Below are 27,317 nucleotides of genomic sequence, written 5' to 3'. Positions count from 1 at the left end.
GGGCCCGGCTTCATCAGCGCTGGCTAAGCGGGTCAAATCTCGAGCCACGAGGTTGGTGATCTTGTTTGCCGGGGATGCCAGTATGAGCTGGTGCCGTGACTGTCTCGTTGGTGGTCTCTGATTGATCATTGAAAGTATTGTATCATGCAATCGATCGTTGGCAAAGTTGGGCCACGCCTGCTAAAAGTCCGTTATGAGAGTTTTGGCGCCGCTTCCTCAGCCTGAAGGGGGCTGTGTTCGGGGGTTGAGATGCTACACCTGTGGGAGGCTGCAGAACGGTATCACAAAGAAAGAGAACATATTGAAGAATGCTGTCGGGCGTCTCTTGCATCAAACTAGTTGATAGTTCCTCCCTTTTTTTCTTTCAGTTTAGTTTCTTTCCAAACGTCTCCCCTAATATATATACACGTTTTGAAAACCCTTTGATGAATATAAAATATTGTCACGGGAAATATTGTCAATGTTACGCGGCGGCAGGACATAGACGAGATGAACGATAAACGATAAACGATAAACGATAAATAGATGAAAGATAAACGATCTATTTACAGTATTTACAAGTGGCCATGGCCGAGTCCGCTGAGTCTGCACGCGCCCTCGTCCACGTCGTCTTCGATGCCGAGCTATGCCGCCATGGGGCATTGTCCACTGGTTCCGTGACACTACCCCCCCGGGCAAAGACGACCGTCCCGGTTGAGGTCATAGGGATACGACTCGAAGGCGGTGCCGTTGATTCATTTCGCCTGCGAGGGTCCCAGTCGGCAGCTCGACCTTGTCTTAGCAGTGCTCGAGTGCCAGCCGCAGTAGTGCATGCGGTTGCTGATAGGTTGTGCGCAATTGCAGAAGACGGGGGCTGTGTGGTTGGATGTGCCTGTACGACGCTCAGCTTTGTTATTGGGGCCTCTCAACCGGGTAGCTCAAGGCAGCTCTTGATCCACAAGCTGTTGCACCAGTATCTCAATTTTTCTTCGGGCCAAGGCTTTTCCCGTCGCGGAGAATCGGTCGGTAGCAACCAGTGCGAGTTCGATGATGTCGACGCACAGCCGGAAAGTTTTCACGTCGATAGCTGCGGTGAGGACGAGATAGGATGTGTATATACAGTGAAGTCCTGGCCGCTGCATATGATGGTGATGGTCGTGATAAGCACCGGCCGCGGAACAGCTGTAACCACCACCTACCCCACGAGGCAGCATCCAAAACCCTCGGAGAAGTCCCCGAGATCTGGGAGGGGGAACGTCGTCGGCCCTACATCTGGTCGTAGCGGGTCAGTTCGTCTGGTCTCGGCGGGGCATGGGCAGGGGACATGGGGCTGGAGAATGGTCGCGTCCATGGCTCACCGGGGCTGGGGCGGGCCGACGCTTTCCAAGAGCCAGGGTGAGACCGCTTCATGAGTCGTGGCGAGGTGAAGCTCGGGGCCGGGATGGGACTGTACCCCGCACCTCTACCAAAGTGTTACGCGGCGGCAGGACATAGATGAGATGAACGATGTAAAGGGGTAGAACGATCTATTTACAGCATTTACAAGCGGCCATGGCCGAGTCCGCTGAGTCTGCACACGCCCTCTTCCACGTCGTCTTCGATGCCGAGCTATGCCGCCATGGGGCATTGTCCACTGGTCCCGTGACAATATGCGTTAGGCAATTAGTTATTACCTTTAGTGCGAGATGTCAATTTTAATATAGAAACAACATAACAGCGCTATAGGGGCATAAAGAAATACCTTTATAGCATTCAGGTAATCGTCACATAACTTTGCGGCTACTTTGTGCTTGACAAATTTTCCTGATTGGTCCAGAAGGAGAACGCTGCAAAATTTCCAAATGCCAAGGACCCCAAAGATATCATGTGTGGTCCGACCGTCTAATCCGCCTTAACTGACCCGCTAATTTCTGTAATCCAAATTAATCAACACACCAGTCCAACTAATTAACATTAGCTCATTCACTCACCTAACTAATTCACCCCAGTCTACCCACTAACCCGCATTATTCGACTTTAATGCGCCTCTTAAGTTTAAGGTTAGCAGATTCAAGATAACATGAAAAGGCTATCAAATATACTTTAAAAGTGGAAATTAGGATTCCCCATTTTTTTACATCTCATGTTCTCTTAGAGCAGTAACCAAAGGACACAACGACACTGTATACAAGAAAAAGTGACGTTAACTTTGAGAACTACGAGTGTTTGTGTCTCAGTGCTGTTTGTATATAACTGCCCATTCAAACTAAAATAAGTAGAAAATATGGATTTATTGTTGATGGTGTCCCTGAAGGCCTTCACAAGCGGACAGGGATGCATGCGAATTAACAGCACATTGAAAACTTTACACTATTTTAAACACCATGCAGATAGAAACCATGAAGAATAAATATTCCATGATATGTTATACTAAATGTGAAAGATAATTGGGAGAGATGGGCAGTCCTAACGCAAACTGATAGTATATACGGACAACTTTACATTAAATTGAGGGCAATAGTTAGAAGAGAACATGATGGGCTTTGGGAACTGCAGACTATGCAAAATATTTCATGGTGCTGTCTGCCGAGTGGCAAAATACCTTCAGACGCAAGGTAGGGTACCGCAATAGAAAACTAGAAATCATATTTTTGATGTCCCGGAACCGGTTCGGAACGGTTCCTTTGATTCGTTCCGGTTCGGGTTCAGTTCCAAAATGGCGTAAAAAATACGGTTCCGGTTCAGTTGCGGTTCCGGGCAAAAATTCGGGTTCAGTTCCGGTTTTCGGTTCGGTTCCGGTTCCGGTTCGACACTCTGGATACACTGCCCAAAGCGTGCCCCTCAGTGTGTCCGTCGCGTTTGTTTTGGAGGGCCGCTTCCCTTGAATGTACAACTGAGAAACGTGCGAAGTCTGTAATCGTGAACTGTAGCTGACGGCCGACTAAAGCTCTTGCGGCGTACCCTTGCGACAGACACGAGTCTTGACTACGCCATGGAACTGCTTCAACTTGTACCTGCACAGTACATCGTGACATTCCAGTTATACCCACTTCACACAGTGTCCTACGCAGAATTTGTTTCCCGCATGACTGAAGGGAATCTTAGAACCGGGTGTGCAATATTTGTTTCGCCGATGGTAGCTTTAAGTGCCAAGTTTTAAACCACTACCCACGGCAGGAAAATGATCTTATTAGCAAGGATAACGCAGCCTGAATTGCGTTAGGCGTGCCAGGAAATAGTGCGCATGTCAGAACTGTGATCGGCAATAAGAAAAGGGTGCGGCAAAGTTGAGCGTGAATTTCTCCGATCCTCAACGTGTCGCACGCGCATAGGAGTATTTCAGGAATAGCAAAAACAGCGCAAAACATGGGACAAGCCCCGATTGCGCTGTTTTATGCTGTTCTTGAATATGTACCAACCACCCCAAATCTTTATCTTGTTGGAGTATTTCAGCCCTCGTGTGCGTGGATGATGATGAGCCGCTGGGGAATATCCCCTCGCGTGATTTGGCAATATTACCTTGTTCTGCTCGGGTTCTTTTGTACGCGGATTTGGAGATTATTTATTGAATTAAATTGCCCGTGATTCGCTAACGTCCAGGGTCGAACTCAACTCCCTGGTGATGTATTTTCTCCAGTAATGGTTGCTGTGACTTGTGTGATCGTTTCATAGATGTTGCGCATTGAACAGAAAGGGGCACCCGTCACTGAAAGCCATACCTGATATAGCAACCGCTACACCTGTGTCTGCCTGGTTTCGTTATGCGAGTTGAGTTTATTACTGGGAACCTCCCGTTTCCCCGTTGCCTTCACACTAAAGAAATTTTAAACGTACTTGTGCTTCTGAAGACCGCACCATAAGTCAAAGAAGTACTGTATAAAGAGGGCGATTTGACCGCTGAGATCCCGCAGCAAATATAACCCTAGGGGACACATTTACATCAGAGCTGTTTTTTGAGGGATCTGCGTGAAATTTTACGTGCAAAAAGCACTTACCACTCCCGATATCCTTAAAACTCGAAGAATTCAAGCGTGTGCCCTTGCTAGTCTTGATTGATTGTAGGGTTTAACGCGCCGACGCAACACAGGCGATGAGGCGCGCCGTAGTGGAGGGCTCCTGATTAATTTTGACCACCTGGGTATCTTTAACGTGCGCCGAAATCTCGTACACACGGGCGTTTTGCTTTTCGCCTCCATCAGAAAAGCGCCCGCCGCGGCCGGGAATTGAACCCGCGACCTCGTGCTCAGCAGCGCAATGCCTTAGCCACTGAACCACCGCGGCGGGTCCTTGCTAGTCTTGGAGCGCGAAGCGTTGCACGGCGCAAGGTGTTTGTGTGTGCGGGTGTTCTCATCTTTTTGCGTCCTTCCGTGTATTAATTGGCTCCGCACTTCCTCTAACTCGAGACGCTTCCCTTGTCTGCTCAAACAGCACAGCTGCGGTTTTCTGATAAAAGCTAGAACGTCTACTTGCGCTTTCGCGAGCAGGGCAGCGTCGTCGCCGCACAGATTGCACCGTTCGCGCAAAGAAATCAGCAACTAAACATGACCGGCGCAAGGTTCCCTCCCTAGAAAAACCCGATTATGCGAGAACACTGCGCTCTATTTCGGAGGATCTGGGTGTCGGGGTCTGCGAGGCCGCCATCGGAGAGACAACTGCGAGCTCTACAGGTTGGTCTAGAAACCGACTTCTTAGGAGCTCATGGCGGCAGACCATTGCGCCCTCTTTCGCTGGGTATGAGAAGCGGCTCCTAACCTGCCGGACGCACGACACACGGCCGACGTACGAGATGACTCGACTTAATACAGCTCCGAAGATAAAAGCGACAGCAGGAACGGTCACAATAATGGAATCGTCGACGGCCAGCTGCAAGAACCAATGAAAATTGTGCCGAAAACTCCAAGCGCATACGGCATGTTAGACACACGACAAAATTTGTGTGGTGGAGAACGCTTCACAAAGACGAAGGTACCATGCTACTAAAACATTAGGGAACTCCAATGGGTCATAAGCAAAATTGAAAAGGGGCCGATTTGACAAACAGTATGGGAGACCCCTGGGCTGCGCTGGTCATCCAGCACCATTGAGCGGAATGGCTCATCATTGTTGTGCCTCATCTCTATGCTTAGAATATTGCCTGGTGAAGTTTAACCCAGGTGTCTAAGAAGAAAAACCTTACAACTATGACACGCAAAGCGTCACGCAGATAAGAAACAATCCGTCTACCATGCTTGCTCGTTGTGGGCGGGGTCAAGTATTTGCTGATGACCTTTCGCACTATATATTTTGAAACAATCTAGCATAAAAATATCTACGTTACCTAAACTGCGAATCAAATCAAAACGCTTCAAATGGGGTGATATTATCAAAGGCTACTGCCCCATGCCTTAAAGACAGCTCTCTTGCAAACGCACGTCCACCCACGCCGAAAGGGCAGTGTCGAAAGGACGATGGCACCAAATAGTAGAAAGGACTGCCGTATCCTGGAAAAATAAATCAAAAACGCAACCGAAAAAATTCAGCCAAACAATAGAGGTTTTAGGAAAAGGCAGTATGAAACGGTGGACGGAAATTGCTTTTTCGCTAAAGAAAGATCCATTGAAATGGGACCGCGCGAAAATACGCGCCAGGTGCGTCTTTTGCTTTTTGTGGCAGAAGCCTGGAGCATTTAGGTTTGTAAAGCTCAGCTGTTCTACAAAAAGGCACCAGAGAATCTCTATGAACCAAAATAAAGAATTTCGTCCTAAATCGAACGACGTTTGTGGCATTACGTTTTGTGTTTCTGATTGCTGGAATGGTCTTGTTAAATAAAATGCATATTTTTTTACAAAACTCCGCCGGCTTGGGTTATGCAAGAAACTTAAATATTCTTCTGTATAGCTCCCAATTGCAAAAAAGCAACAATTTAAAGGCATCGTCGGCACCGGAACTAAGTTCAAACACATAAAAACAAGAGCTGTACCATGCCAGCCAGGATGATGGCATTGCAGCCTTCAGAGGAACAGCAGCTCTTAGTGTTTAATTATACCGTGCAACAGACGCTTCAATCAGTCGACAAGTTGGCACAGTAAAAGCTCATTTATTCGAACTCGAAGGGGACCATGAAATGGTTCGAATTCACTGGCGTTTGAATGACTGGGCGGGCGTTAGAATGAATGGACATCGTGCCATACTGCGTGGGCAGAACAAAAATCGCTTGTCCGGTTCACTTCTTTCTTATTTGTGTCCCTGTTAGTTCGCGCTATTCTCCAATATGCAAGTACACCAGCTAGTTAAACTCACCACCCTGCTACAAATCAACCACCTTTGTGCTCGTTGTAGCGAATTACGCTCTACTACACGCTTCTTGCGCAGGCCATGTGATCAGAAACGCAGGCCAGTGACCGCGGCACAACAAAAACGTGTACCGGCATTCTCCGGACTACTGAGGCTGGCGGCGGGGCGCCCGCTGGGGAAGCGAAATGCGCTGTCGCAGCAGCGTAGCCGTGCGCGCCCCGCCGTTGTTTTTGTAGCGTGAGTTACACTGGCCGAGATTGAGAAGTTCCGCGCGGCTCCTAGAGAGCCGTGCTGCACATGCGCGAGGAGCAGTGACGTCTCACGGCGCATAGGTGGCGCGCCGGAGCCATTGCGCTGCAACTGGATTGTATTGTATTATATTGTATTGTATTGTATTGTATTGTATTGTATTGTATTGTATTATATTGCATTGAACTGGATTGAATTGGACAGGATTAAATTGAAGTGTATTGGATTGAATTGGACTGGAAGTCGTTTTAGCAGCAGCAAGCATGGTAATCAGCTAATGCTAGACAACCAGGAAATTTAAGAATAACCACGTGAAGCTTAGCTCACGTTCCATATATCCTGGCATGGCCGAGCTAAGCCACGGCTAAGTTCTTTGTTTGGTTCATTTGAATCTCAAGTAAATTTGATTTGGTTTGGTTTTGCAAAACATTGTAATCACTCTCGGCCGACTTCTTCGTCGAGGAGTGATCGAAACCAGGGGATTCAAGTTCGAAGTAACCGACCTTGATACCGACGCGATCTCATTATCGGGACGGTTGCGCCGGGACCAGGGCGTCAGTTCGAATTAACCGTAGGTTCCAATTAGCCAAGTTGGAATTAACGAGCTCTTACTGTACGTGTATTTCCCCGTATCATTTAGGAGACACGCCCAGTACTGAGCCAGTAGCTTATTAAAGAGAAAGATGCATAAACCATTTTCTCCTTTGAAAACTTGGTTCCGCTATTACTGCCCCTTGCAAGAAGTCTTTTCTCTCTCTTTCTTTCTTGTTTTCTGATATAATAAAACTATTCACTGTTCTCTGTTGCTGAGCACATAAAGGTAACGTTGTATGAACGAGTGAATGAATAATGAATGAATGAATGAAAGAATGAGTTAATGAATGAATGAATGAATGAATGAATGAAGGAATTAATTAATTAATTAATTAATTAATTAATTAATTAATTAATTAATTAATTAATTAATTAATTAATTAATTAATTATTTAATTAATTAATTAATTAATAGCTTGGGTGCGTTGTAATAAGTGCATATTGGTTTCCATCACGGTAACAATTTAGAGTAGACAGAACTTTTGTATAATCAGCTGATCAGAAAGCAACAACTCTGTTACAAAAAGGTACCTACTTTGCTGATGCAAGAACACTGTCGCCTTGCGGTGTCGTTTGCGGGCACTGAACAGAATGCACGGCTGTATTTTTTCACTCAAGATATATAAAACTGCCAAGCCGGCGGTGAGCCTCGTGCTCGGCATTACTTTGCACTGCAGAGCAGCACATTCTGCTCTGCACTGCTGCACTAAAGACGATCTCGAAATGGACAAATCATTCTGCGGAAAATTAACTTAGCGACTAACAAACGCGCGAAAATAAGGTAGTAAATAAATGATAGACTAAACACCGTCTCTTTGTCTAGAACGATTTCATCAGCCACGATGAATGAGGTCCGTTCCTCGCTTTAGAGAATAATTTGTTTAAGCTCTCAGACAAACGGTATGGGAAATTCTTGCACCCTTGAATAGATTACGAACGCCACGGTACCCTTTGTGCACACATATGGAGAAGGAGCCAGCATACGAGCCTTCGCGTGATTTCGACGTGCTGCCTTCACACCCCCCCTGTCGACATTCGCATTTCGGCAGCTGGGGGAGTCCTCATTACGCAGTCACGAGTAGAATTGCGGGGATGGAGCTAAAGGCTTTTAAACTACATTCATGTGTCAGACGGGATGCAATTTTAAAGATTTTTTCTCCCGGAGTCGAGTTCTCTTCCGGAACAACCAACGGCGGTCGACTGAATTTTAGAGGGGCGGCATTCCTTCTGCAGAAACTGAATGCCAATGTGCAATTTGTAGAGTTGCAGAATCCTAGCCAAATATTCCAGCTACCGTGATGGCTTTTTTACCCGTAGCAGCTGAGTCTCGTAAATTTGCATCTCTTGTATCTGCACTTTTCTCTTTTGTGGCTAACCAACGATGCGGTTTAATTCAAAACGTTGTGATGTATTACATCTCATTTCAATATTCAAATTTGTTTTGCGGTTCAAAAGGAACAGCTGTTTCCCTTTTCTCCAATAAATCTACTTAGACAGCCATACTTACGAAGTGTAAGAGCAGCAACACAAGCACGAATTGCTGCAGCTGTGTTGACAAAATATTTGAACCATTGTCAATGGAAGAAAGTTGAGACTTTCAAATTAGGAGGAACACTCGCTACAGCGGCTTCATTTTAAAGCGAAAGCATTAAGTAGCCTAATGAGCGTAAAACCGGCAGCAGGCGCCGGGGAAATTCTTCCGTGGGCCTGGGTTTCCTTGGGCCTGTACTTCATGGGCAGTGGCGTCTGCTAACATCGTTCTCCACAAATAAAGCAAAAAAACGTAATGCTGCCATTGGCTGCAACTCATTTCCCAGCGATTGATTTGCCTCCAAATAAAACCCCAATAAGGAGCGGACGGAACTGAGTCGAACTGCTCACCAAACTGTGCCATGAGGCACTGCAGTCACACCAACGCCAGTTTGCTCGGCGTGGCGCAGATCTCCGGCAGGGCCCAACTGAACAATACTTCGCGGTAATTTTGCCATTCGTGCTTTCGTTGTGACATATCACAAGAAGTTCTTGGAAATCATGGCGTACCGTTTTTCGTCACTCGTTGGAGTGCGCTGTTGGAATTCATAACGTTTCTGTGTCGTCATAACACTCACGCTATTCGTAGAACGCTTTTGTGGCCAGACTTTCCGGCTGTCTTTCTGATTAATTGGCAGGTATAAACATAAAATAACGTAATCCATCCGGAGATAGCATAGGATAATTTATAAAGGTGCGCTGTAAGTGACGGCATGAAAGCCTGCATTTAAGAAAGGTGGCCCAATTGTGGATATTAACACCCATTGTAATTATAAAGGTTTTGCAGTTATTTAGAAACAATGCTAAGATGGTTTTAAAAATCATGAACAAATACTGGGTTTTTAGCCATCCCGAAATACACTTTTTATGTGAACCTAAGCAAGATGGCAATTTTTGTAATAATTTATTTCTCCTGGACGATCACACTACGTTCACGTGATTTCCGACTTCACAATGCCGGATTCAAAGCTTTAAAAAAAACCAGGTGAATAGGCGGATTTCGGAGAACACGGAAGGGAGTAAGCAGCCATTCTTTATAGTCCAGCTTCTTTATTCGCTCTTGGCGCTGGCATTGACAAAGAATAGAACAACATGGACCCATAACACCCTTATCCCTTTATTTTGATGGTATAGACCTAACGCCGCCAAAAACGGTTTTGGGATATTCCGGAGACAAAAGCGTAGTTGGCCTTGTACTGAGGCATCCACACAAAATTTTATTTCGTAGTGTAGCGCTGAATTAGCAAAGTTTTAATGATTTATTAGTTATTTCTATTTTCACCTAAATTAAGCCCCCATCATCACCAGCGAGCATCTCCTTTTGAGTAATCTTATTTGAAGGGCTTTGCGTTTAAGATGCGCAGCAGCTTATGGTCACGCCTGTTCCCTCCGCCGTTGTGCGGCGTCCACACCCCCACTGCGCATGCGCATTCTCCTCCTCCTACTCTCGTTTCCTCTCCGGCATTCCTCCTGTCCTCTCCCGCTCTCCTCTCCTCTCAGGCATTCTTCCTCTCCTCTCCGAAGCTCCTCTCCCCTCTGGAATTGATCAATGAATGGCAACACCTGCCGCTCCGCGCACAATAATGCGACGCAGCTCAGGGATAGAGGCGCGACGGTAGCAGCTGCATACTCCGCTGGGCGCGCCACTGAAGCTTCACAGTATAAATGACACGCGTGCGCGTTCCGCTCCCCTCATTCTCCTCCCGCAACGCCGCGATGAGTGGCACGGGCAATGCCGCAACTAACGCCACCTGCAAAGCCAGCGTCAACGCTATGGTCAGCGCTGCGGACCGCGCAGCGGAGAAGAGGGCTCCAGCCGCTGCCACGAAACGGCAGCGGCGACAGGCCGATTCCGAGCTTCGGGCTCGTGAAGCCGAAAGGAAACTTCAACGCCGCCAAGGAGCTGCTACTAATGCAACAAGGGCTCGCGCAGCTGAAGCCGCACGAATCTCAACTTAACGGAAACGACGAACTGAAAACTAATGGGAACTTGAGTCGACCCCATGGCTGCATCGCATACTACTCAGGGTTCCACTACGGGAAGATGGTGAAATTTTTTTCCCAAAGCTATTCCCGCAGAAATAAACGACAGAGCGCACAAAAAGGCAAAGGAGAGAATAGAGAATATAGTCTTTCTCTCACTACATTTCAGTCAGATTACTAGGGGCTCGTGTGTTCTTTTCAATTAGGAATATTGGAAACCCCAGGAATCTCGTTTCATTGCTTCATCGGTAGTTTTTTCTTTCGCCTTCACACGTTTTATGGCCCACGGGTTTAGGAACGTTTCCACGTTCTTTCCTGTTCAACTAGACTTTCTTAAAATAGTGCGTTCATAGAAATTGAGAAACCATGTTAATTTTACTTCACGTCATTGTTTCAACACGTGTCAATCTTCCCTTTAGGGTGGTATGTCCCACCCATACCGTAGTGCTTTTCAGTTTCTTTTTATTGGAATATTAATCTGTGCTCCGTGAAATAAAGTGCCTAGCAAAACACAAGTAAAGGGCATAATAACGAGGACGATACAATGCTGGCTAATCCTGCGGAAAAATTTAAAGGGGTGACGAAAGCGTTTCCTGCCGCCTGTGAAAAAAGGGGCAAAACAATTACAGAAACTTCATATCTACAAAGCAGAAATTAAGAGCCTTTCAAAGTCCGAGGCTGACATTGATGACTAGCGACCGCAACTTCAGTGTCGGTTTTAAACTACAAAAATTGGCAATGAAAGAGTTGAATGGGATATTTTCATTTAGGTCTTCACATGTAAGGTGCGATAACGTTACTTCGGCGTGGAAGGAGCGTTTTGAATTAGAGTCCTACAATTACCATCTATGCTTTCGATAATTGCAGTTCAGCGACGATAGATAGACTAGCCACAACAATCACTGCGGCGCAAGAAAGGAAGACGATCTTTCCACGTGTGTGGCTTAAGATGCCCGCCTGAAAGGTTGCCACTGCGCTGTGTCGGTCAGTTTGAGCAAGAAGGGGACAGTGTCAGTATCTCAAGGTATTTATTCTCCAGCGCTATAGCCTAACTGAATGTTTTGGTCTATTTATAAAGCACACACAGATTTATAGAGTGGTAGAGAAAGAGAGAGAGATTCTTAGCTTTATTGAGTAACATTTAATGGAAGTTGTTCGCCCGTAAACATACCCTTGAATATGACCTCGTCGCGTAAATACAGTGGGCGTTTTCCCGTATTTAGCACAGACAATGGTTAATGTCCCAAGTTGACTAGTTAACACCTCCGCCCATCTAGACTTTTGGATATATGTATTGGATTGTATCGCGCGCCTTGTTTGTAGTTATTCGGCGCTTAAATGCTTCTGCGGTACGGGGAACGACGGTGTTCCTAGCCGTGGGATCAGGAGGTGTTCCCAATATTTTTCCAGGAGAGAAGTATGGTAGTCCTGGTCAGCCTGGAGCACGGTACGGTAATTTGCACGGATCTTCCTCCGCTGCATCATCCCATCCCAGTCCGCCGTGTTTGACGTACGTTTTTATTTTTGGGGATTTAAGAATCCAACTAAACTGTTTAGATACCATGCATGCAGCGAAAAAACTTGGCGCTTTGAATGGAACGATGTTTAGGCATACTTCCGTTAGGCGGACTGTAAAGATAATTTCCGCTGTTCCTTTCCTGTGCGTGAATGGTAGTGAAGGCACAGCGATTGACACTTATTACACTGCAACAATTATGGCATTCATCCTTTTAAACGTCCCAGCATGGGCGTATACTGTGTTTTCACAGTTTTGGAGCTTTCTAGAAACAATAGACCCTATGCAAAATGCGCCCCGCCATCTCACGTCGACTCCAGTAACTAGGTCCGCCATTTTGGTACGGTCCTTTGAAACCGAAACCAATCAGTAAAACATAGAAGGCGGGCATTGACCGCTCTTGGTGATGGACTACAATACCGGAGCATTGCTTCGTGCCGCAGTGCACGCAATGCTAAAATACCGGTCTAAATGGAAAAAAGGTACGTGCAGTTCCACGCTTTTGAACGAACTTTCTGACGCGAACTATGCCGGCGCGAGCAACCTTTGTGACACGCTGGGCGTGGTGCGCTGGGAGCGAATATTTGTCGTTGGTTCGCTAAGCGCGGGATTCCGTAGTCGCTGTCCGGATGAAAAATACAGCTGCGTTGGAGTTCTGTGGTCCAGCCTTTGTATTCTAAATGAAGCCTGAGCGTGCTCTACCTATTCATGCGACTGACAGCGGCGCTCGACCGGGAAAACACTACCGCACGTTGCCAAAATTAGGCTGTTTCTTTACTCGTCCCTGTGGCTCTGCGCCCGCTTCATTTCATTGTTAAATGGTGCCGCTTAGCCCCTACACGAGCCTTTATCTTACCTAGGGCTGTAAACAAACTTTTCTTGCCGCACTACGCCGTCACGGCGCGGTTGAAAATTTCCTCTGTGGCGGGCGCACACGGTATGGGAGTGTGTTGTTGGTTTCTTTTACGTTGCATTTGGCTGCGTGTCGTTGCAGAAGTGGCATACACTGTTTTATGATGATCTAACGGTGGAAAATTCGAGATTTTGCACTTGGTTCCAGATTTGTCGGGCTGAAAGGTTTGTTGTTATGTCAAGTTAACTTACAATTTCAGTCACAATGTATTTACTGTCGAATATTTTGCGACTAAAATACACACTCACTCCTCTAGTTTGTCACATGCTGCATGCATGCCTCCGACGTAATGATAGTGGCCATTGATGTAGGTAGCTGAGACAATTTTCAAGTTTTATTCAAAAAAAGAAAACGGCCAGAGTTTACATCAGGCCGCCGTGCATCAGCTTGAGTGCTTTTGCATTTTTCAATCCACAGTGAAAATCCCAGTAAATTAAACTACTTCGCTGATTTATAGCGCGTACAGTATAGCAAACTGTGGATATAAATAGAACAAAGGAAAGCATTCGCGCACCCCTGCATGCCACGGTCTAGTAATCACGACGTTGCTCAGCCTCTGCGTTCTCGCGAGATGACCACGGCGAAATGTGGCATGAATGCTTGCTGGTAGCTCATAGGTGACCCTTCAGGTGCCATGCCAGTCCTTGTTTCTGTCACTGTGGGGGGTGATGCCAGCACAACCGGGGCAAAAAAACCATTGCCAAGGCTACCAACTTTTCTCCCAAGCGCCTGCACGGAACTTCGTTGCTGCTCGCATTGCTCCTGTATTCGACGTGCATCGAACAGACGAATTGGCAAGGAAAGGGAGGGGCCATTTTCTCGCGGGCTTCTCCAGTCAATATCTTGGACACTCGCTGGCTTGATGCCCTGATGTCTCGGGTCTCGGACGTCCTCACTGTTGTGGCAGCTCAGTGCACGCAAGCTCCGGTGGAGCCTCTTAAAACCTTCGGCTTGCAAGAGGCGAGTAGGTGCACAGCAGCCAGGATGTGACTCCATGCTCCACTGCAAACCGCCGGGCAATCGCACGCTGCCTCACAATCGCCCCACTGTCCGTCTCAAACGTGAGGCACACAACATAGGGCCGGCCACTTTTCTTCTGGGAGCGAAAGCAGCTGCTGAGCACATGGATGAGGCCCAACCTGCAAGAACAGAGAGAGTAACAGTAAATAGCACTCAGGGAAGAACAGGACTAGTCCGCTACAGTTTAAGGTAAATGGACATAGCAGAAAGAAGTGGCCGCAAGGAACAGAGTCGAAATGACCAGATTTTGTGTCTTGCTTAACACTGTTGCAAGGGCAATAATCTACACCTCAAACAGCAATGATGTCAACATTGTTTGTCAAGTTCGAGCGTGCAAGTATCTCTGCATGCTTTGTTTAATGCATTTTCAAGAGAAGGAAGTTTAACATTTAAAAACCTCACTGTGGGTAATGATACCAGTACCCGCATAATCGCGTTCGTCATAACTTAAGCAAGCAATACTATGATTATCTGGAACTCACTTCCAGAACCTTCCGAGATAAACAGGTAAACATTCGGGCTATACGGATGACCAATCGAATTTTAAAAAAAATCTTCTAGTTCAGTGAGTTCGAGCTAACGAGGTTTTACTGTATTATCTATTCGTGCACACCAAAAACATGCGCTTTAGAAACAAACACAACCACCCCACCGCCAAAAAAGGAGAATAAAGACACACAAACACATTTTTGCGGCAGAACATGCGCAATAAATAATGAAAACACACAAAAACATAAAATTCAAGGCGTATGCGCGCTTTTGTAGTTGACTTCGCCGCAAAGCGCGATTGCTTTGCGGCAAACGCGTGGGCGGACGACCGTCACGGAAAACGGCCGCAACCTTTCCGTAAACATATTCGCCAAAAATCATCCCGTAAATTCGATGTACAACATTATATCGGAGTTACGTTCGCCCGGTATTAGAGTTTGGCGGCGTCCTATTTTCTGGTCTGGCGATTGTCGCTTTCCTCTTTCAGGGTTACTGCAACAGGGTCGCCGCTACGCATTTGCATGGTAAACAACGGTGAACAAAGTGCTATACAAATACTGATACCGGTTAACTCACGTCAAGTAAAAAACAAAGAAGGATTTACTTACTGCGAGTCGCACGTGTTTGTCCGCACCGATGAAGGCGAGCAATGCGCCTCGGTGGCTACGCGGCATGCCCTGCTCCGCTGCCGCTCGGATGGGTCTGTGGCGCGGCACCTCGAGTGGTATGAATCTTCAGACACAGTCGGCAGCGCAGACAAGTCCTTCGTCCACAATCCGCGGTCGGGAGCCGGAAAACTCCGTCCAGTTTGAGCCATACCGCGTTACCGTCACCTACTCTTCCACAGTAAACAATACGAGACTTCCCGATCGGCGCCCGTACCAATATGGCCGACGGTCTCGTTTACATCAGTGTTGCTAGATCACCAAGCAATTTAGCATAAGGTCTATTTGATCCTGGCTTTTTGCCTTTTCTTGTGCAGGTCTGGTTCTATGTTTTTCGGTATTTGGAGGGCTTCAATTGAGAGCCGCTGATTGGTGGCATATCCATAATGGCGTCCAGCCCTTTTCTCTCTGTAGGTGCGGTGTTTATTCTATAGGATGGCCGGTCGCTTTTTTCCCCAGAGGCTCCTTTTGTGCTATGATAGCGGCCTGCCATATATAATTAAAGTTATTGACAATTTACGACCTCTGTAGTGACCTCGAAAAATGAGATGCTGTTGTCATAATGGTCCTTATTCGGCTTTCTTCAGTGCGATTAAGCTTCTGGTACGGCAAGCTGACCTATATCCGACTCGTGACCACGGCAAAAACATTTTTTTGGTTTCTTTTTCTATTCCTGCTGTACCCTGTATTGTTGTTTTACAATGTAAGACTACTGTTCAAATATTCCCTATGTTTAAGAAACTGCGTGATCGGCTCTGCGCTTCTCTCTATGAGCATGCCAATGATTCTTATGCGACAGTCTTATGAGATCCCGAGCTCACGTATTTTTAGGTTTTGTAAATTGTCGGCTCGGCGCCATTCGTTGTTTACCGGAGAGAACTTGCAGCGCTGTCGACCCCGAAAAATTTGAAAAATCATTTCAAAATTTTCGCAATTATAAACCGTATACTCGTTTTATTGGACTTATTACGACACATTTTATTCGGTTTCTCGTGCTGATCCAGGTTTCCCGGGGATTTGAAGCATCTGCAGTTAATCTTTTCCGCGTCCTTTAATTTATTTGACACCATGTTATCGGTGGTATTAGTATAGATTGGAGAGGCGCTTTGGCAGCGCCGTAAGTTGCGGGCGCAGCTAGCGACCATACGTGCCGAGCATGCGACTACCTAGGGTGCGCAGAACGAACTTCACTGCGCAGTCCAGGCACATGCTTGAATCGCGTATCTTTTTCTTTTTTCTCGTCTCGGCCGCAGTATCTTTTTTCTCCTTTCCAAAATCTAGTTGCCATTGCTGTGTACTGCTGCTTCAAATGAGCCCTCGTATCTAGCTCCGTCAGTTGTAGTTTCTGGTTTTCCCCGGTGACATACTTCCGTAGATGCTCGATGAGCACGGCTGATAGAGGACGCCAGCAGGTAAGGTAAATTCTCAAAAAATCAACCTAATAACGCCATCGCGTTAAAAGTGTCATTTATAGACGTCAAATGCTGTCCTTTAGGCACATATACGCTCACTTCATATTCACTTCAGCAGCGTAAATTAGTGCACATTTTGACTTGTAATAAAACAGCGGACAAATATGGCGCTGTAGGAATGTGATTTAATTTTCTTCGTGAAAGTAAACGACACAATTGTCGCGATTAAAAAAACTTACGCAATGTTAATTGTCAGCCGACACCACAACAACGGAATAAAACCGTGCAAGACCTACTCTACCTCACGGCTTCGAGGCTTTAGGTTGTAACTTTTTTTCATCGATAATGTTGTGCAGAAAAAGGAACGCTCAACGCCCAGTGAAGCTGGCGCAGCGCGGTTCTACGCGGCAACGCTCAATAACCTAAGTTCATCTTTTGTGTCAGAGATTTTACCGCTCATAACCTTTGGCAATTCTTTTACATCAGGGAATCCAGAAATGTTATGTCCGAAGTGGATTCAAACTTCGGAATGACTCTGTCAGCAAACGGTCTCACCGGTATAACGGCGTATACCTGACCCGGACCTTCGAAGTGAAGTCAGCATTCGGAGTCAGAGTTGCGCGCAAGTATTCAGCTGCTGACATTCTCAGATAATGAATAGCAGCCTACCATTGTCGCTGAAGAAGAAAGTGTATGACAGCTGCATCTTACCGGTACTCACATACGGGGCAGAAACTTGGAGGCTCACTAAGAGGGTTCAACTTAAATTGAGAACGACTCAGCGGGCAATGGAGCGGAAAATGATAGGTGTAACATTAAGGGACAAGAAGGGAGCGGAGTGCGTCAGGGAGCAAACTGGTGTTAAAGACATATTAGTAGAAATTAAGAAGAAGAAATGGACGTGGGCAGGGCATGTAATGCGAAGGCAAGATAACCGCTGGTCATTAAGGGTAACAGAGTGGATCCCTAGAGAAGGCAAGCGCTGCAGGGGGCGGCAGAAAGTTAGATGGGCAGATGAGATCAAGAAGTTTGCGGGGATAAATTGGTCACAGTTGGCACAGGACCGAGGTAATTGGAGAATAATGGGAGAGGCCATTGCCCTGCAGTGGGCGTAGATAGGCTGGTGATGATGATGATGATGATTCAGCTGCTCATTGTCTTCTGCTAATAATGGGAAGTAGGCAAACAGATGCGACCAGGCGACGGTTTCGTCGAATGCAAAGCTGGTTATACCACTGAAGTATTTCTTATAGTAAGTTTTCTTTCTGTACCGAGCTCCCTAAGGGGCAATAATGGGCCCTACTGGATGACGCACAATCGCTAACTGCTCCTTAGTTTCTGGGTATGAGCTGGTTGATACTCTATGATAAGGCATTCACACGCACAAAATTTGCACAAAAGACTTGCCTCCATCCTTTATGTATTTGCCTAATTTTTCTGACGTGCGAACTACTTATCATGCTCTTTAAAGTGACAAACGCACCTCGAAGGGCGCTTCATTGCCTGCAGCTATACATGTGTAGTATTCTTTGCCGAGTAGCCCAGAGCCAGGACCGTGTAATGGCTGCTTTTCTACAAAAAAGCTCATTTGCCACATTTTACACCCGTAATTGTCATAATTGCGGAAATTGAAATAATTGGTTAAACCGAATTTAAAAAAAACATAAGGAAAATAGAAAAAATAGCGAAAATGGCCAACCGGGTAATTTCCCAGCGTGCAATTCCACAATATTGCAGACTGGTCGGAAGTAACACCTTTAATCGTTATAACTGCATACATGGCGGTATTTGTTCAACCAAAATCTTGGAACACGAAAAATTAGGAAAATAGAAAATATAGCGAATGTGGCGAACCGTCTGACGCCCATTTCTACAAAATTCAAATAGGGCTTACACGTGTTATCTTAGAAAGCAACTACGAAGCAGGCAACTTGGAATAGTTGCAAGGGCTGTTTCTTTTAAGTATACTCTCGGCTTGGTGATGTTAATACGGACGTTTGCAATGTCGTATTAACAGAGGAAGGTAAAAGGTGCGAAACGGAGACGAGAATGATGACAGGGAGATAACACTTTCAGAAATTAGACGGCGACTCTTTTATAATCATTACATGTAGGGAGGTATGTTTTGTACTCGTTCTTCCTAGAAAAATATCGCATATATAGAAAGTTAAAACATTTCCTAATATAGCCAATGCACGCTGCGTTGGTAAAACAAAAATTCACATATACTGAGGCCCCTCCAATATTTTATTAAACAGCCCTTTTTCTTGTTCTTTCTCGCCGTTTTCTTGTGTTATAGCCGACAACTTTTCCAATCGAAACTTGTTATGCGCTGTTGCATCGCAAGAAACAATGTGCAACAACCCAACAACTGAGTACTAATTAGGGACCAGGTCACTTTTCTACCAAGTAATAAAAATGCGTGTTCCCCCATTCCTGGAACGCAAAATGAACAGCGAGTCATTCATGGGTAAATTAAAATATTACATCATGCCTATCGCTTCGAACTGCGGCACAGCAGCCAGGGGTGGTCAAGTAAAAAAAAACCGCATGGCGTTGAGGGAATTTGATATGGGCTGGTACGTGGACCGTGAAGTGCGGCCACTCAAATTTCGCTTGAGGTAGCGTCTTTAGTTTGAGGGTACGTCCGGTTTTCTTATCGTTTACGGCTCCTGAATGCATGGCCTAGTTGTACATCTCATTGAATAAACTGAAATTCGCGTAAAAAGTGCTATCTCGTAGAAACATTTGATACAAACGTATGAGCTAGCACGAACGATTTTTCGCCAGCTTTTTTACATCGCCAGTGTCAACTTTGGATGGATAACAAAATTTTCCTTTGAACTTGCATGCCCCGGCACATAACCCAGTTTTATCCTTGATAGAGTTGTCAAGCACTAGCTGAACAATAAAAGAACGGAACCAGAAGTATTCCAACCCAGGATATATTTCAGCGGCCGGGCGAAATACAAGCCTCATTATTAAATCTTAGTACCACTCGCAGCTGGCCGAGTGGTGCAGTGTAGTTGATATACTTGAAAGGTCTGCGTAGGATTTCGTAGTGTGGCCGGTGGTGGGCGCTTCGTGTACTTAAGACGCCCCTACAGACACCCCTTCCGCGTCTAGCTAAAGGAACAAAGAGGAGGATGGAAACGCAGTGCTACACTTTAAAAGGCGATTTAAAATTTCGGTTTACATTTTAGAGCACAGCCTGATAGAGTCAGGCTGTAAGTCTGTGCTCAAAACTTGTAGAAACGCGGAATCGCCTGCGAAGGTTTTCTGTTTGCCGAGGGCAGGTTAGGCGCGCTTTTCAGCGGAGGCCCTTGTAAAGAGCTAATAAAAGTTTTAGTGCGTCAAGTGCGCTTGAAAATCAACATGACCATGATGCCAGGGTGGAAGTTATAAACAAGGTACCGCAATGATAGGATGTCTAGTACATATAAACGACCTTCTGATGGAAACGAAAAGCAAAAAACGTACACCATCTTCCCGTAGGGAACCCTGATGAGGATGCGAAGCATAATGGGGGTTCCGTGTGGTTCCATTGTGTTGCCGTTATGTTGAGTGATCTGGTGTTTAGTAGCGCCAGAGGGAATTCTGCGTCCGGTTCCACACCGGTGGCAAAGGCACGCAAGTTCTGTTGTGTGACGGTGAGTAGGCGGTGGTTCTCGAGGCACCGAAACTCGTCCATCATGTTCTTGTCGATGTCGTCGTCTCTGTGGTAGAATCGTTAGTCTCCGTCAGCGTTGGTGTGGTAAAGGTTGTTGACGTTGGTGCACCGGCTGAGAGCAACGTACATGAACTCCTCTTCGTAGCTTTGTCTTCTGCTTATTTTTCTTCAGCGGTTCCCTACGGGAAGATGACGACGGTGGTTGAACGCGAAGCTATCTCGTGATAGATTCTTTGGTTGGCCAATCGCTAGAGGCATCCTGCCACAATCATCAGAAAAGGCGCAGCGGACGGGGCACGGACAAGTGGCATGCCCCCGAGCAAGTGATGCTTCGCATCTAAGGTTGTTGACGTTGGTGCACCGGCTGAGAGCAACGTAGACGCCCTCCTCTTCGCAGCTTTGTCTTCTTCTCCTTTTTCTTCTTCTTCAGCAGTTCCCCTACGGGAAGATAACGACGGCGGTTGAACCTTGGCTATCTCGTGATGGATTCTTGGGTTGGCCAATTCCTAGGGGCATCCTGCCGCAATAATCATCAGAGGCGCTGCGGATGGGGCACGGACAAGTGACATGCCCCCGAGCAAGAGATGCTTCGCATCTAATACGCCCGTTTGTACGAGATTTCGGCACACGTTAGAGATCCCTAGGTGGTCAAAATTATTGCGGAGCCCTCCACAACGGCGCGCCTCATCGCCTGCATTGCGTCGGCGCGTTCAACACTACAATCAATCAATCACCTATAAACGACCGCCGTAGTTAAAAAAAGAGGCAGGGACCCTGGCGTGAAAACGGCATTCTTGGAGTACCAAGCGGAGCGCAGTATTAGTGGGAGAAGTTTCTTGATAGAGCAAAGCGAAGGGCAATCGATAGCGTAATCGTGGTGGTGCCGAATACCGAAAAACAGGCTCGTAATAATGCAATTTAGAGTATCCTGATTAGCAACTACCAAAGAAGTGGTCGATAAAATGTCGCGAGTGAAGACGTCTGACAAAGAGTAATAAAATAACCAGTCTCCGGAACTTGTGAAGGTGTTTCCCAAAAATAAACTTCGGGAAGCGCCTTAGAGCCTATTGCAATCAAAGGCCTTCTCAGCGTACAGAATGCCCGGGTGATATGGCATTACTACGAATTTTTTGCGCCCAGAAGAACCAGTTTGGATGGCGTGGAGTCAAACGTTTATCGAAATGTTTTTTCATCACGAGATAAACGGACCCAAAGAGCCAAGCAAAAAGAGTTGATGCCAAAGGTTCCAACATTGCTACAGCAGCTCTCAAGAGCTGCCGGGCCGAAACTAAAAAAGTACTTTTACATTAGTATTTGTATGCACCCTGCCAACGGTCTCTTTGCACATGAACAAGGTGTACATGATTTCCGCCCCACCAGCTATCTGTTAGTCATCTTGGTCAAATGGTTCCACACGGCACGCGATTGCAGACCATTTTGGCTGCAAAAACTTTCCGCCTTGAAATCTTTTAAGAAAATGGGCCTCCTAATGGTAAAAACAATTAGCTCACGGTGCCAAGTATGAACAGAAAGGTTTCCGGGCCAGCTGTCTACGCCGAATCATCCTCCGAAAAACAAAGGCGAAGACTGCACACGGCATTAAGTAGCTGTCCGTCCCCAATATTTTGCTGGTGACCCGTTGTGGGGAAGCCATTGCTCCGCCACTGCAGGAATACGAATTACTAGCGACACACAGTAGCCGATTAGTGAGACTTCGCATTCAGGCGATCCTACATTTAAATTAAAAAGATTAACCAACCCTTGCCCTTGGGTATGCATCTGCTGAGCTGTCTCTGGCATTTGGCCATTCTAGACATTGCTTGTTGGGCACATTGTTTATCTGGCAGGCGACCCTTCCCAAGCCGCTGTGGTGTGGGGATTCTCAAGTCGATCCGAGAACGAAGATTCCACCTGGAATGGTTCTTGCTTGGGTAATCAAGTGAGAGCGAGAAAACCTCAGTAAATACAGCCACAAAGTCGGGAAGAGCAGAGACCAATCCACATCGGAGTTATTATTAGCGCTTCAGCAAAACACGAATTTCATTTAGACACTAGAGATTTTTTACCACAACCGTGCTTTTAGGTAGCGTTCCAACTGTATTCTTTGACTCTTAAAAACGTTTCTGAAAATACGATTGCCTAAAATCAGAATTGAAGAGACAGATGGTTGATCCGACCTTCAAGGGTGAAATACGATGTTTTTTGGAGAGTGCTTTTTACCCGCGCCCTATATGATGCTACTGTAATCATAAAGTTCCGTTCCTGACGTTCCAAACTTCAAACTCGTCCGCTCTATCCCCTGTTCCTTTTTTCTTCGCTCCTATTTCAGTTTTTGACACTCGTGAGCCAGTTAGTGGTTTTAACAGCAGAGAGGTTTAGGTAGAGCATTATCCGTCCATCGCATCAAAAAAACCTCCACTCCTCTTGAAACAAAGTAGGCTGTGCGGTCTGGTAAAACTTGTAGAGCTCCGAAAGTACCATCCTCAAATGCGTCGCCACTTTTCAATTCTGCCGGTACTTCTGGGGCTTCGCTTTCCTGTGAAACCTCGGGTTGACTAATCGTTAGTTCTGCCCCTAACTTAACTTTTATCAACCTTTGCGCAAGAAGCGTAACACGCACATTCCCTGACTCTCTGTCTCTTTTCGACATACTCGCCGCATATCATTGGTATAGACATATGCAAACCCGACACAGACCAGCAGCAATCATGCTCTTAACGTGTCTCCTGTCACTCCCACACGGATAGGTTTAAATATAGTTCTTTTCCGCGAACAATTTTGCAGTGGAATTCGTTGCCTGGCTACGTAAGCTCCCTTGACTCGGGTGCATTTCTTACCAAAATTCAAGCGCTGTAAGCCATAGAAATATACATTTTCTCCTATTTTTTGTTCATTTTCTTTGTGAGACTTTCTTTGTGCCAACTAGCACAGCAACAAGTTTTGTTGGATCTTTTTATTGTGATTTTTAGATGCGACGCATCCCTTGCTCTGGGAAATGTCCCTCCGCCGTCGGCGTCGGCGTCCGCACACCAAATGCGGATGCGCAACTCTCCCGCGTTCTTCTCTCCGACAGCTGTGTGCAACGCTCTCACTCCGTCGCATTAGCATAACAACAACAGCTGCGCGCGCGCTTCGCTCCGCTCGCGTCTGCTCCGGTGCGCAAGTGCGCAAGTGCGCGCCTCTCCTCCGCTGTCTCCTCTCCTGCAGGCGCTGTGAATATAAAGCGGGTAGCGCGCCGCGGCGGTTGTCAGCGCTCGCTCTCGTTCGACTCCGCGTGACTTGCTTGACGACTTCCTGCTTGGCTTGATTCTTCCGATGAAGACGTGATGGAAGCGACGGTCCCTTCAGCGAGTGGGCTGACACAATCCAATACCAGCGTCAGCGCAAGAGAATCAACCCAATGGAAACGCCAATTGAACCCCCCGATCCGTCGCATCACATCAGGGTTCCCTCACGGGAAGATGGGCGTAATTTTTACTTTGACGCAACTTTACTCAGTGTACTTTCTTCGGTGTTCCTGCTAGAAAGGCAGTTACTATGTTTCATGTATCATTTCTATGTTTCATTATTATGTATCATTACTATGTTTGACTAACCTTTTTTTAGGAACTGTCTTCACTTACTGAATGTTTATTGCTCTCTTTGTGCCGTATACTCTGCTGCTCTTGGCCCAAGAGGGGATGCACGTTGCTAAAAAAATATTTAGGCCCCCGCAATCGAACCCAGGACCTTTACGCTGTGAAACCGGCAACCGAACTACTGGACCAACCAGAAGGTTTAGGGTTAGCAGCGGCGGGGAATAATAGTCCATGCAGCCAAGGGCAAAGAAAAAAAAGTTAAGTTGGCACGTAGTGTGCAACGCTTGCAAAAAAAAAAGGCCAGATTGGAATTTTCACAATGATAAGATCCAAACGGTTATTTTGAAGCGGAAAGAACATTAATAAAGCTAACAAGCAATTGAGGCAACCATAGCACTGCTGGGTCTCCGGCGAAGGTACCGAAGCTGCCAGCTCTGCTGTTTCGTCAAATTTGCTCCACTACTGCAAGCTGCACCAATTTTGTTGCTTCATTTTTATTTCTGCTGCTGAATTTTCGTCCGCTCTTCCTGTTTTTCGCAAATCGCGATTACCCTCAGCACCCTACATTTTCGCGTTTAGTAAACGCGCTGAGATTGTTCGTAACATGCATGAACCCGTCATAGGCTCCGATGACCTAACACAACGCAAAATTTTGGAAGCCATGAACCTAACATTTATTAGGCGGGTTTACGAAACGCAGATGTTTATATTTATAACGAATGTACACTATGCTGTTTTGTTTGAGTCGTCTAAAATTGATTCCAGGTTTAACTGTCATTTGTATTATTTTTAAACTCACTTTATAGACCTTTAAGGGGAAGGTGAAGCAGTTTCAGAATTTAAAGGAAAAGTTGACTAGCAGCAAGTACACATTGAGTAGCACCCTTGTACGAAACGTTTTCGCAATACATGCAATAGAAGCGGCGCAATAAGCTAACAAAAGTGGCCGGATGCCCCGTCCCCATCTCGGCACGGGATGCCGGAAGACCGAAGAGCGGAGGCGAAAACCGGGAGGAAAACGTCATACCTGGACTTCCGGCCGGATCGGCCGCCTCTGCCATGCTGTTTTCGTCGTGTTTCCTGCAAATGCTCTCCACAGAAAGAATGATACTTGTTGTTCTTCTTGACAGCAGTCATTTGTACAATTTCCGTGTTCGACAAGTATGCATGAACGCCAAACGAGGCATGCGTTACCATGTCGTATTCCCAAGCAGGATAATACCACGCCGGGCTGTTTTATAAGATACGGAAGCGACAACCGAGGTGGCTGTGCTTGATGAAAGAGATGCAGTACGTTAGATGCTTTGAAAGCGATCGAATGCGCTTTTCCTTTTCTTTTTGATGCGACGGACATGAATTAGATGCTAGATTTAGATGCTAGATTTAGGAAAGATGGTGAATACTGCTGTACTTTTTGGCCCGGGACGTTTCTTTCAGTTATAGAAACAAAGTCACATTTGTTCAGGAAATACCTGTTCCGTTAAACGCGACGGTTTTCTTTCCCTGATAGGCTTAGAACAGTGTTCAAAAAACCCAATTTTGGGCGAATATAAAACAAGGTACCAATTTTAATAGAAGTTCTCTCCTGGCTATTAGGTAAACAGTATTCCTATAATTTAAAAGAACCAACACCACCAGATTACATATTTGGCAAGTGTACAAGCCACGAGAAGGTAATATTGGTCTGAAATGAAAAACACCGCTCCGAACCACCACTGTGCTATAATTTGTGAGTGACTGTGGGGGCCTTATTCTTCGCCCAAGATTCCGTGTTCCTGCATATTATAACCTGGCAAGCACTTAGTGCCGCTGAACCTCATGTGTCAACAGCGATAGTCGTTGATATATATAACTATGAGGCTAAAAAAAGTACGAGCGAAGAGTAAATATACGGCCTTTATCCGACTAGCGCGGTAAATGCTTAAACCTAGAACTGCTGAAACAGGCCAACGATTCATTACCACAAATGTATGACCCGCCGCGGTGGCTCAGTGGCTAAGGCATTGCGCTTCTGAGCACGAGGTCGCGGGTTCGATTCCCGGCAGCGGCGGTCGCTTTTCTGATGGAGGCGAAGAGCAAAAACGCCCGTGTGTACGAGATTTCGGCGCACGTTAAAGATCTCCAGGTGGTCAAAATTAATCCGGAGCCCTCCAATGCGGCGCGCCTCATCGCCTGCATTGCGTCGGTGCGTTAAACCCCACAATCAATCAATCACAAACATTTAGTGATTGTCGCTTAATATAACGTAACTACAACGTAACTGCCTTGTCCGACTGGTGTGTTAATTATAACGAGGTGGCCGTAATATTGCAGCAGAATGCGCAACGCAACCGCAAAAATCAAGCCCTTCTAGAGCCCGTAGCGCTGCGGAGGCACCAGTATGCTAGTGTTTTCAGAATAAATGCAAGTCAAACAGTAAGACGCCACTTATCGAAGTGCAGCTAGTGATCGCCGAGGCGCCTTAGCGCCGCTGCCCAAAGGGCTGCGCGTGCACTCGCGTGCGTCGGTGTGTGTATGGGGATAAGAAAAGGGGGCTGGGTGGGCGACAACGAACAAAGAAAATTCGGAAGAAGGGTTCACTTCTTGGTGTATGCGTGTGCCGGCAACATATGTCTCGCATATACGTTTACAGAGCATAAACTCTATTTTTTCGCTCAGTGCACGTACGAGCTTTCCGCTGGTAGATTGTTTATAAAACCCCCGCTTAATCTAGGGCATAAATGGTTTCCTATATAGTAACAAACAGTTCAGGCACAACATAATAATAACATACGGAATAGAAACCCCCATGCTGGTTGCCTAATTCAAAAATATTTTGACGGAACCCTCTAGCGAACGCCACAGTCATTGCTTTGGGGTTATCGGTCATGTAAAGCAAATTCAACCTCCAGGATACTTGAACCAACCGCACGGGAAGTTGGAAAATAAACTTGCAGTCATGTGTGAACTATAAACTTCAAGCTACATTTCCGAAAAGGCAAGCGCCGCTGCCGTTCGATCGTTCCCAATGCTTCCGACAACCCACGTGGCCGAAGGGTGTCTTCCTTTGCCGTCATGACGGGCGCAACCAATCAGAGGCGTCAAAGACAAAGAGCGCGTGTCTTTCAAAGGGGACCGCGCAATTTTCAAGATAAATGCTGGTTGTACTCATTTATGACAAAATTCAATGTGATATTCGGAGTCAGCGCGCAAGAAGCTATACAAACGTGCCGCTAACTCAATTTTTTTTGGAAAGCGTTTCAGCTTCCCTACAAGCTCGCACAGTAACGAAGCTTCTCCCAACGTAACTTACACATCAAAATGAATGTTGCTCTATGTTTCTGACGAATCTCTACCAGTACGAATTAGTAAAAGTGAAGGTCCTCCGCCGTAACGGAAGTACATCAGGAGTGCCTCAGTGCTCTGTAGTTGGATCAATTTCACCCGTGGTATCCCTAAACACGTAGGCAATAACATAAACCGGAATA

At 46.3% G+C, this 27,317-nt stretch overlaps 1 protein-coding gene across 1 annotated transcript in view; it reads right to left on the bottom strand.

The window, feature by feature from the left end:
• The window catches only part of LOC144179424 (neural cell adhesion molecule 2-like), a 187,494-nt gene that overhangs the window by 109,898 nt on the left and 50,279 nt on the right, over nucleotides 1-27,317 (bottom strand). The gene's annotated exons all lie outside the window — the stretch shown is intronic.

Source organism: Haemaphysalis longicornis, unplaced genomic scaffold (assembly GCF_048455015.1).
Source record: "Haemaphysalis longicornis isolate Haplotype H1 unplaced genomic scaffold, Haemaphysalis longicornis Haplotype H1 scaffold_4, whole genome shotgun sequence".
NCBI classification, from domain to species: Eukaryota; Metazoa; Arthropoda; class Arachnida; order Ixodida; family Ixodidae; genus Haemaphysalis; species Haemaphysalis longicornis.
Note: the sequence above shows the minus strand (reverse complement) of the source record. Positions and strands in the feature narration are given on the sequence as shown.